Genomic DNA, 12,721 nt, shown 5'->3' on the forward strand with positions numbered 1-12,721 from the left:
CTGGAACAGGTACAAAGAAGGGCCACTAGGACGATCCGAGGAATGGAAAACCTGTCTTATGAAAGGAGACTCAAGGAGCTTGGCTTGTTTATTTTAACCAAAAGAAGGCTGAGGAAGGACATGATTGCACTTTTTAAATATATTAGTGGGATAAATACCAGGGAGGGAGAGGAATTATTTAAGTTTAATACCAATGTGGACACAAGAACAAATGGATATAAGCAGGCTAGTAGGAAGTTTAGACTTGAGATTAGACAAAGGTTTCTAACCATTAGAGGAGTGAAGTTCTGGAACGGCCTTCCAAGGGAAGTAGTGGGGGCAAAAGATCTATCTGGTTTCAAGATTAAACTAGATGGGTTTATGAAGGGGATGGTTTGATGAGATAACAGGATCTTGGTAACTAATTGACCATTCATTATCAGTGGTAAACAGGTCAATGGAGGGACGATAGGAGTTACTATAGAGAACTTTCTGGGTGTCTGGCTGATGAGTCTTGTCCACATGCTCAGGGTTTAGCTGATCGCCATATTTGGGGTCAGGAAGGAATTTTCCTCCAGGGTAGATTGGCAGAGGCCCTGTTTTTCGCCTTCCTCTGTAGCATGGGGTACAGATCACAGCTAGAGGATTCTCTGCATCTTGGGGTCTTCAAAGTATTTGAAGGCTTCAATATCTGAGATATAGGTGAGAGGATTATTCTAGGAGGGGTGGGTGAGATTTTGTGGCCTGCACTGTGCAGGGGGTCAGACTAGATGATCATAATGGTCCCTTTTGACCTTAAAGTCTATGAATCTATGTCATCCAGATCACAAAGATGTCATCGATGTAGCGTAAGTAGAGAAGTAGTAAAAGGGGACGGGATCTGAGGAAACGTTGTTCTAAGTCAGCCATAAAGATGTTAGCGTACTGTGGGGCCATGCGGGTACCCATAGCTGTGCTGCTGATCTGGAGGTATAAGTTGTCCTCAAATTGGAAATAATTGTGGGTGAGAACAAAGTTACATAGGTCTGCTACCAGATTGGCTGTGGTGTCCTCTAGGATAGTGTTTCTAATTGCTTATAATCCATCTTCATGTGGGATGTTGGTGTATAGAACTTCCACATCCATGGTAGCAAGGATGGTGTTATCAGGGAGGTTATAGATGTTTTGTAGTTTTCTCAGGAAGTCAGTAGTATCTCGGAGATAGCTGGGGGTGTTGGTTGCGTAAGGTTTGAGAAGAGAGTCTACATAGCTGGATAATCCAGTAGTGAGTGTGCCGATACCTGAGATGATGGGACGTCCGGGGTGTCCAGGTTTATGGATTTTGGGAACTAGATAGAACAATCCTGGTCGGGATTCAGAAGGTGTTTCTGTGTGGATTTAGTCCCGAGTAGATGTAGGGAGTTCTTTAAGGAGACAGTGTAGTTTCTTTTGGTATTCTGAAGTGGGATCAGAGGAGAGAGGTCTGTAAAATGTGGTGTTGGAGAGTTGTCTGGTTGCCTCCTGGTCATAGTCAGACTTATTCATAATGACCCCAGCACCCCCTTTATCAGCTAGTTTGATTATAATGTCCAGGTTGTTTTTGAGACTCTGGATAGCATAGTGTTCATCGCGGCTGACATTGTATGTTGCTTGTTGTCGTTTATGAATAATGTCAGTCTGTGCATTGTTGCGGAAGCTTTGTATATAGAAATCCAGATTGTAATTCCAACCATCAGGGGGAGTCCATATACAATTATTTTTCTTTTGGTGTTTATAGGGGGATCTAGTTGGTCAGATTGATGTTCGTTGGTAGTTTGGAAATATTCTCGTAGGCGGAGGTGGCGAAAGAAAGCCTCAAGGTCACCACAAAACTGAATCCACTTCGTGGAGGTTGTGGGGTAGAAAGAGAGACCCCGGGATAAGACAGACTCTTCTGCTGGGTTGAGTTTGTAGCTAGAGAGGTTAACAATATTATCCGGTGGGTTGAGGTAGTTCCTGTTGTAGCCTGTGGTGTGGAGCAGTTTAGAAAGTTTATTGTCTTTTCTTTGTTGTAGGGAATAGAAGTGTGTATAGTAGATTTCTTGTCTGGTGGAACAAAAGTTTTGTAAGGTGTTAGTCAGTGTGGATGTTTGTCTTGAGATGAGATTCTCTAGGTTAGAGATGTCATTCTTGATATTTTTCTGTTTCTTGTGTCGTACCTCGGTGTTTTCGTACCTCGGTACCTTCGGTGGTCTGGACTGTCAGTGTCAGCGTTGTCTGGTCAGGGTCGTTCTCGCGCACTCCTGGCAGGACCTCTACTCCGTTGGTGATCAACTTTCGGCTGCGTGCGTAACAATTGGTGCTCCCTTTATCTAGAGTGTTAGACCCTGTGCACTTGGGTCAACACAGGAGATCTCTGAGAGGCCCCAGAAACGACAGATGCAGGCAAGGTTTGAAATCAGTCGAGCAGGTTTATTGTCAAATGCGAAGCTCTACCAGTTGGTATCAGAGATCAGTACAATGTTACACCACTGGGCACTATGGCCTGCGTTGACAAGGTACCAACACCGGGCAGGCCTATTGCCATATATCAGTTATTAACAGCAGTTAGTCAAAGTTAAGCTACTGTGCATTCTGTAAGTTTAGGCAATACCACCTGCCGTTCAGGCGCCTAGTGCGCCCCCCCCCCCCCCCCCAAGGTCGGCCGGAGAGCGCCCTCTGCGGTGTCCTTTTATAGACAGGTACAAACAACTTACATCATTTCTTTGCGTACCAGGTTACCACCCTCTGTTGCCTAGTTACCATCCCTCGCCTTATGCAAGGGGGGCTCGCTTACTATCCTTCATGCTGTCAATTCCTGAACCTAGGTCGGTATGTGCATTAGTTTTTAGGGAGTTTTTGTACCAAGACATTTCTTATTAAGATGTTCCATTACTCCCGTTTGGCTTACAGTCTGTACCTAGTGCCTCCCTGTGTCCTTCCATGCTCGACCTAACTTACACAATCACACAGTTATCAGTACGGCCTCTTTCTTGGCTCCTGTGTTACTGAACCAAAGTCTTGCTCACTAGATTGCAGGCCTGTTGCTGTTTTCATGTTACAGGCCTCTATTTAGGCCTGCTGACTCCATGTTACTGACCTTCAACTTACTACTGTATAAGATATTAATCAGGTGGTTCCTTAATTTCTTGGATAATGTGAAGCAGAGTCTCTCACTGTAGTCAGTACAGTATATTGATCTTAATGGGTTGTTCACTTTCAGTCCTTTGGGTACAATGTCCATCTTTTTGCACTTGGATAGAAAGATGTCTGTCTGAATCTGTGCAACTTTTTTCATATGGTTGATGGATTTCCATTCCAAACGGAATGGATAAACACCCACAGAGAGAAATCCTGGGGGAGCTTGTCTCTGTCCATGGGATTGGAGCAAATCCAGTTGTATCTTAGGGCCTGGCTGTAAATATTGATTGGGAAATGTGTCTTGGGTGGAAGCTAGAGGCATGTAGATGAGTGTAACAGTTGGTAGGTTTCCGGTATAAGGTGGTGGAAATGTGTCTGCCATGTAATTGTACTGCAGTGTCAAGGAAGTGAATCTCTTGTGCGGACTGGTCCAGGCTAAGGTTGATGGTGGGGTGGAAGTTGTTGAAATCTCTGTGAAATTCTTCAAGGGTCTCCTTCCCGTGGGTCCATAAGATGAAGATGTCATCAGTGTAGCATCAGTAGAGTAAGAGTGCTGGGGGTGAGATCTGAGGAAACGTTGTTCAAGATCAGCCATAAAGATGTTGGCATTATTGTGGGGCCATGCGGGCACCCATAACTGTGCCGCTGACTTGAAGATGTAAATTGTCTCCAAATTGGAAATAGTTGTAGATGAGGACAAAGTTGCAGAGGTCTGTAAACAGGTGTGCAGTGGCATCATCAGGGAAATTAGGGGAGCAGATTGGGAAGCTGCCAGCCCACCGTAGTTCCAGCACCCTCCCCCCTCCAAGGACAGACAGGACTTTCTGGAAAAGCAGCAAGTGGTGGATAAAGCAGGCTGCCAAACAGTGTTACGGGGGTGTATTGCACAACTTTAAATGAGCATGTGCTGTCATTGAGAAGCCATGTAACAACAAAACAGTGTTAGCCAGGACAACGTTAAGTGAGGGGTTATCATAGAAATCTTTGGGGGGGATCAACAAGCCTGTGAACCAGAGGGATGCAGTGATATAATGTACTTAGATTTTCAGAAAACTTTGACAAAGTCCCTCACTGAAGGGTCTTAAGAAAAGTTACTTGTCTTGATATAAGAGGATTGGTCATGGAATGGTAATTGGTTAAAAGTTAGGGTACAAACGGTAGGAATAAATGGTCAGTTTTCAGAATGGAGAGAGTTAAATAGAGGTATCCCTCAGGAGTCTGTACTATTCATTGTATTCATAAATGATCTGGAAAGGGGATAAACGGTGACATGGCAAAATTTGCAGATCCTAAACTGCTCAAGATGGTTAAGGCCAAAGGAGACTATGAGCAGCTACAAAAGGATCTCTCAGAACTGGACAGCAAAGTGACAGATGAAATTCAATGTTGATAAATGCAAAGTAATGCACATTGGAAAACATCATCCCACCTATGCACATAAAATGATGGGGTCTAAGTTAGCAGTTAACTAATTAACTCAAGAAAGATCTTGGAAACAGACAATGTGCATCAGCAATCATCAAAGCTGGTTGAGAGAGACAGTGAGTGTGTGTAGATTCATGTGCTGAGCTGTTTGTTTGTGCTGTGGCCCGCAGTTGGAGGTTGTGAGCTTCTTAACAAGGATTTGAAATCTAGAGCCCTCTGTTCTGGGTCAGCCCTTGGTCAGGGTTTCAGGAAGGCCAGGGCTTTATAAAGCCTGCTAGTAAGCGACCAGGGAGCTTTGCGACCAGGAGCAGCTAACAGGGAATTTTGTGAGGGAGTTTGGAGGGGAAGCTAGAAGGGGGCTGGATACACTCACCATTCTTCGAGTAGTGTCCCCGTGGGTGCTCCACTGTCAGGTGTTGGGCTTGTCCCAGTGCCGCAGTTTGGAGATTTTTCTATAGCAGTAGCCCCTGCAGGACTGCGCATGTGCAGAAGCCACCTCACGCTGTTGACGCCCTTTCTGCGGTGTTCAGTCCGTCCCGTCAGTTCCTCCTAACCGTCCATGGTCGCAGACGGAGTTGGAACGAGCTCCTGCCTCCGCCTGAGGAGAAAGCAGAATAATTGTTATTGTTTCGTCTATTGGTCCCAGTTCAGCCCCTACCTATAGTTAGTTAGTGTTTTTACAGTTTATAGTTAGTTAGTTTGAAAAAAGAAGAAAGTTTTGAGTATATATATATATATAGAGAGAGAGAGAGAGAGAGAGAGAGAGAGAGAGACCTTTCGTTATTGTACATAGTTAAACTTTACTCCGCAGACTCTTTTAGCCGTAGTCTGACGGATTCGTTCAAAATGCCCAGTTCCCAGGGCTTCAAAAAGTGAACGTCATGTGGAGATGCCATGCCAGCATCGGACGGCCAAGCCAGATGCATACGGTGCCTCGGGGAAGGCCACATCCCCCCAAAATGCAGCCATTGTTCAAAGTTAACTGCTCGCACAAGGCGAGACAGAAAAATGAGGTTGAAAATGCTCCTCTTCAACAAAGCCCTCCAACTGCTGCTTCCGGAGCAACAACAAAGGAAGTTACAGCCTCGTAAGTCCCATGAGGGGAAGGGCCCGACTCAGCCTAGAAGCACGAGTGCAGGGGTCGCACCGGGCACTTCGGGCTTGTTGGCGAGACACGCTACGGCTAAGTCCTCTAAGCCCCGCAGCACCTTGGTGCCTAGCCCCGCTGCATCTTCTTTTTCGGGGTCGGCATCGCATGACCCACCCCGTCCAGAGTCAGCGCCAGTCGTGGCACCGCCAGATCAGCCACCGAAAATGATGCTAAGAGCACAGCCGGCACCGATAGTCGAGTTGGCACCAAGAAGCCGAAACAGCCTGTACGGGACACCACGGCGCCGACAACTGAGCCGAGCCCGGTGCCGAGGCACGAGCCTGCACTGACGCACGAGCCGGCGCAGAGGCATGAGCCAGCACCGAGAACAGATGTGGTGCCGAGATGCGGGTTGGCACCGACAAAAGATACGGTGCCGAGGAGGACTGCAGCACCAGTAGAACTGACAGCACTGACCAGCCCACATGATGCACTGGGGGGGGGGGGCCCGCACCGGACAACACCATCTCCTGACAGGGCAGTGTTCTCACCTGAGCACTCACTGTCCCCACTGCACCATACAGACAGACATGGTCACACTCGGTACAGGTCATCACCTCGTTACTATTGGAGATCTCCATGACCATCACCCTCAAGGTACTACCGCTCATACCGGTCCAGATCTCCTTCTCATTATACGATCCGTTCGGGCTCGGATGCCTCGCCATCACGATCGTGCTATTCCCAGCACAGGAGCTTCAGTCCCTACTCTCCTTGCCGCTTTCCGCGTCACTATGGTGGTCGCTATACTCGCCACTGTCGACACCACACGTACTCCCGTGGTGCTGCTCATTCGCCATCAATCTTGCCAGAGCATCCCTGTTCACGTTCACCTCGCCTTTCTATGCAGGAGATTATCCCTCCGGGACAGGGTCCACCGACATCCACGGGTGATGCCCCTTCAACGTCCACCCAGCAGGAGGGCGATAACTGTTCCCCTATCCATGAGGAGCAACATATGGTCTCGCCGATGGATCAGTTGTTGTCGTCACTGGACGATGCAGTTTTTCCTGGAGACTCCTCCCTGGTTGACGACTACAAGTAATTCCAGGACTTGTTCAAGAGAGTCGCTCACACTCAGAACTTGTGCACCTTGGATGTGCCTCAGAAGCAGCATCCTCTCTTGAGGAATCTGCAACAATCCACTAAACCAAAGCTGGCCCTGCCTTTTGATGAGGCCATACTGGAAATTTCAAATGAAATATGGCAGACCCCGGCATCAGTACCTCCTACGAACAAGCGTATCGATAAGAAGTACTTTGTGGATCCCAAGGATGCACAATTCCTATTCATGCATCCTCCAACCAACTCTATAGTTATGGACACGGCGCAACAAAAGTCTAAGACTGCGCACACAAAAAACACAGCGCAGGACAAAGATGCTAAGCGCCTAGATCTATTGGGCAGGAAGGTTTATTCCTCAGCCACAGCCACCCTGAGGATGGCCTACTATTCAGCTCAGTTGGCCAACCACGATTTCGACAATTATTCCAAACTGATACCGCTCTTGGAATACTTGCCTGAGCCTAAGAAATAGATCCTCTAGGCTGTGGTACAGGAGGGCTATACATCAGCATGCACCGCCCTCCAAATATCCCTTGACATTGCCAATTCAGCCTCACGTACAACGGCAACATCGGTTGTTATGTGTCGGGCGTCGTGACTTCACCTTGCTGCTGTGCCTAAGGACCTTCAGCCTAAGGTCGAAGACCTACCTTTCGACCGGCGTTCCCTCTTCGCCAAGAACACTGATCAAGTGTTTCATTCTGGGAAGGACTCATGCACCACTCTGAGGACACTCGGAATATACACTCCGCCCTTCCGGTGCAAGAAGTTTGTCCCGTACAACAGGCAAAGGCCCTTCTCCTATGCCATGCCCTGAATCCGGCCTTACGACCAGACTAGGCACAGACAATGACCGCAGCGTCATCGTCCACAAACCACCAAAACATCGAACCAGCAGCAACCGAGGCAGCAAGTTTGATGCATCAGTCGAGAGACTGTGAACCATTCCCCTTCTAGAGGCTTCTCACGACCACGCCAAGCTCTTGCGCCATCACCGACGACCCTATTACACCAGATGGTGTACCGTAACCACCAATGGATGGGTCAGAGAGATCCTCGCCTCCAGTCTCGCCATTCCTTTCTCCACTCAACCCCCTCCCACCCTCCCATCCCATCCCTCTTCAGGGACCCTTCTCATGAGCCTCTGATACAAGAAGAGGTTTCTTGTCTACTTACCATAGGAGCGGTGGAGAGGGTCCCACGTGAGTTCAGAGGAAAAGGCTTCTATTCTCATTACTTCCTCATGCAGAAGAAGTCCAGCAGATGGAGGCCTATCCTAGATCTTCGCAGACTAAACAGGCACCTGCGGAAACAAAAGTTCAAGATGGCCACCTTAGCCTCTATCACTCCTGCACTGAAGGAAGGGGATTGGTTCGCGTCTTTCGATCTCTAAGACGCGTACTTTCACGTAGCGGCACATCCAGCCCACAGGAGGTTTCTTCGTTTCACTCTTGGGGATGAATACTACCAGTACACAGTGTTACCGTTCAGTTTTTCAGCGGCACCGAGAGTGTTTTACAAGATTCTAGCCGTTGTAACCGCTTACCTCCACCGCACAGGCATCACTATTTTTACCTACCTGGACGACTGCCTCTTAAAGGCCCCTAGGGTATGTCTAGACTACATGGCTCCATCGACGGAGCCATGTAGATGAGTTTACTAGACATAGGAAAATGAAGCAGCGATTTAAATAATCACTGCTTCATTTACACAAAAATGGCCACTGCGCTGTGCCGATCAGCTGTTTGAGAGGCTATCAAAATAAAAAAAGTCGATAATAGTGGGGGATTTCAGTTATTCCCATGTTGACTGGGTCCACGTCTCCTCAGGACAGGATGCAGAGATAAAATTTCTTGATACCTTAAATGACTGCTTCTTGGAGGCTCTGGTTCTGGAACTTAAAAGGGGAGAGGCAATTCTTGATTTTGTCTTAAGCAGAGCACAGGATCTGGTTCAAGAGGTAAATATAACTGGACCGCTTGGAAATAGTGACTATAATGTAATAAAATGTTAACGTCCCAGTGGTGAGAAAAACACCTCAGCAGCCCAACACTGTGGCGTTTAATTTTAGAAAGAGTAACTACACAAAAATGAGGAGGTTAGTTAAACAGAAATTAAAAGGTACAGTGACAAAAAGTAAAATCTTTGAAAGCTTCATGGAAGCTTTTTAAAGACACCACAATAGAGGCCCAATGTAAATGTATACCTGTGACGGGGCAGCTTCCGCACCTCACACGGCCGAGGCGCCATCCCCAGCGTGATGGGGAGAAGCGGCGGCCCCGCTCCAGCGCTGTGCAGCTTGCTCTGCCGTGGCCAAAGAGGGTGCTGGGGACACGGATGGGCAGGGAGCGCCCGAGCTCGCATGGCCACGGCAAGAGCTGGGAAGCTGCGGGGCTGGCGCAGCCGCACATGCGCAGGGCTCGCAGCAGCTCCAGCCTGGGCCGGAGTTAGCCGAGAGCTAGAGAGGGGCAGCGGTTGGAGGAGCGGATGCAGGCCCCTCCTCTGGCGCACCGGTTGTCACGGCGGCGGGACGCTTAAAAGGAGCACCACCGCCAGAAGAAAAGGGGAGGAGAGCCGAGGTGCATGGGGCCGAGGGGTGCAGAGGAGAGGAGAGCGGAGGAGACCGAAGGAGAATCCCGACGGGAGGCCTCGCAGAGGCTGTAAGAGCTGCCCCTGCGGGGGCCACCGGACAAAACTACCACCGCAGCTCAGCGGGGGAGGTAGGAAGCGACCCAGGGCAGGGTAGCAATCCCGGGGGGTTCGTGTGTTTTGGGGTGGATTCTTCCCCCCACCAACCGGAACTGGGGCGTGGTCCCCAGTCCTTAGGGCCCTGGGTCGGGACTCGGAGTTGGGGTGGGCCCGAGCCCCCCTACTTCACCTCGCCGGCCCGCCAATGCACCCGGGGAAGAGGACTTTAGAAGAGGACCACCCCTGCGCGGGGTTTTTCTGCGGGACCGACAGCGGGGTGTGGGCTTGTGGGCCCCAAGTGGGGCACACCTACATGCCCCATAACAATACCCCAAATTAAAAAACACAGTAAAAGAACCAAAAAACTGCTCCCATGGCTTAACAACCAAGTAAAAGAAGCAGTGAGAGATAAAAAGATATCTTTTGAGGTGGCAAAGTTTGTGGACGACACTAAACTGCTCACGGTAGTTAAGACCAAAGCAGTCTGAGAAGAACTTCAAAAAGATCTCTCAAAACTAAGTGATTGGGCAACAAAATGGCAAATGAAATTTAATATGGATAAATGTAAAGTAATGCACATTGGAAAAAATAACCCCAACTACACATAAAATATGATGGGAGCTAATTTAGCTACAACTAATCAAGAAAGAGATCTTGGAGTCATCGTGGATAGTTCTCTGAAGACGTCCATGCAGTGTGCAGCGGCAGTCAAAAAAAGCAAACAGGATGTTAGAAATCATTAAAAAAAGGATAGAGAATAAGATGGAGAATATCTTATTGCCCTTACATAAATCCCTGGTACGCCCACATCTTGAATACTTCTTACAGATGGGGTCTCCTCATTTCAAAAAAGATATACTTGCATCAGAAAAGGTTCAGAGAAGAGCAACTAAAAGGATGAGGGCTTTGGAACAGGTCCCATATGAGGAGAGAATAAAGAGACTGGGACTTTTCAGCTTGGAAAATAGGAGACTAAGGGGGGATAGGATAGAGGTCTATAAAATCATGAGTGGTGTGGGGAAAGAGAATAAATTATTTACTTGTCCCCGTAACGTAAGAACTAGGGGTCACCCTTACCCTTAAACCCTACCCCTAAACTGACCTCTCTGTTCCTAAGTCCAAGTAAAGTAGTTTTTTGGCAATGCCTTCCAGACTTCCATCTCATAACTGCCCATCGGATCAACCCACGGGATTCAATGGAGTGGCTGACCTGGTGGCTCAAAAGCTAACCCTAACCCTAACCCTCCTCCAAACTTTTACCCCTAATTCTAACCCGGACCCCAACCCTCACCCCAACCCTAAAGGACTGGAATTAATCTGAAATCCCAGCAGCCACCAAAAGAATACCCAAAACCATAAATTGGTAGCGCTGCATGCTAAATCCTGGGGGACCTGGCTCAATGAGCTTGAAAAGGGCTTGCAACAGTTTTTACTCCGTGCTCAGCCACTCTACTTGTCACCAAAGCAAAATCTGCTCCTTGCACTGTTGCTAAGCAGTTGCTCTCCTTAAGCTCAGAGATGTCTGCAGATCTGCACTGCGTGACAGATATCTATACAGACAGATACACGTGAGCACATAAATTTGTGCATGACATCTGTGAAGTAAAACAGGCCATGCAAGCCAATAATTTATTAAACCTTCATCTTGTAAAGCCAGTTACAAATTAAAAAGGGAAAGCAGAAGGAAATCTATAATAGAAATGAGCATGTTAGAACAAGAAGTGAGAGGTGTTAACATTCCTAACTGGGTTCAAGCTGCCTGCAGCTACCCAAGAGCTAGACCAGTGTTTCTTGAACTATGTTCCACGGAACACTGGTGTTCCATGGACAACTCACAGGTGTGCCGCGACCTCTTTTGTTTTTGTTACTTCTTTGGTTTTGTCTTTTTTTGTCTGACAATTTTTTTTGGAAGAAATTTTTCATAGGTGTTCCGCATAAAAAAATATTATTGTTTGGTGTTCCCTAGTCTCAAAAAGTTTAAGAAACACTGAGCTAGACTATAGCAGAAGGGAAGGAGAAATTTTTAAGCCATGGTTACATATATTAAAAGGCTCCATTCAGTGTATTTGACCAAATATACAATGTGATCATTGTTATTTTGCTCATCTTCTTTGCCTTCCTGACTGTCTGAAGTCGTCACCTGGTCATCTTCTTTATTACGGAAGTAACAAAAAAGAGCTCTTGTAAGACTCACCACTAAGGCTTCTTAAGGCAAAATTCCAGTTTAAAAAAACGTAATGTCAACATTAAGTACATCCCAAGCCTAGTGACAGTTCTAGTCTCTGCATATTGCAGGAAGGTTGAGGGAGGGGGAAAGAGAAATGTGTCAACTAAGCTTGTTTTATTTTCTGAGACAAACTGTTCTCTTTGGGCTTTGCTAAAAACTCATGGAATGGAAGGCAGGAGCTTTACTGGTAAAGAAGGCAGTTAGAACTGTGGTGTGTGAAGATGTTGCAGGAGAAAGTGGTGGCCTTTCCTGTTCGAGTGGCAGGAAACGTAGTTCATCTGCACTCTGAATGCTTCGTAAGAGCCACCACTTTTTGTAAGGCAAGTGTCCCTCCATCCCAAAAGCCTAAGGGTCCTGCAATACAAAGTGCTGAGTTTGAACTAAAATTGGGGATGAGGTCTGAAACAGCTCTTTTCTTCTAAATGCAACTAACTGGCACTCATGCCCCAGGAAAGACAACCCTTCGCTTTTCAACATGGGCTGTTTGGATTGTAGTTGAAGCTGAATCCGTTTAGGATCCATTTCAGACAACCCACCCTGTCTTTGTGAGAGGCCGTCATCTTGTCCTTGAGAGAGAACCATAGATGCTAGTGGGACTGTCCATACTGGCAGATGATTTGACACTGCAGCGTTTCTTCACAATCATGTTGATGTAGGCTTTCATGATCTTTATTATTTCTCCAACCTGGACCAAAAAAATGAAAGAATGAGTAGGCAGACAGAAAACGTAGTAGTTAGGTATATGAAGTACTTTATAGGAGTGATGGCAATAGATATTTTACATGTGATACCAAAAGTGACAGATTGTGAGAGTATGGATGAAGAATAATGGGGGGTTACAGCTCTGTGATTATGCAGTCATTTAGGAATCGACGTAGCTTGGTAGGTCTAATGATTTTTTGTTTTAATACAAAAATCAATGTCATAAACATTCAAGTTTCCAAAGTCAGGAACTCAAAAATATAGGAAATGAGGCTAAACTAAGGTTGCATAGGCAGGAACCTTAACCAAAACCGCAAGAGATAACAATACTTTATCCCTCCCTAACA

General features: G+C 47.1%; 1 protein-coding gene across 5 annotated transcripts in view; it reads left to right on the top strand.

Moving 5' to 3' along the window:
- The window catches only part of LOC102447238 (unconventional myosin-X-like), a 311,005-nt gene that overhangs the window by 242,769 nt on the left and 55,515 nt on the right, over positions 1–12,721 (top strand). The gene's annotated exons all lie outside the window — the stretch shown is intronic.

Source organism: Pelodiscus sinensis, unplaced genomic scaffold (assembly GCF_049634645.1).
Source record: "Pelodiscus sinensis isolate JC-2024 unplaced genomic scaffold, ASM4963464v1 ctg77, whole genome shotgun sequence".
Lineage (NCBI taxonomy): Eukaryota > Metazoa > Chordata > Testudines > Trionychidae > Pelodiscus > Pelodiscus sinensis.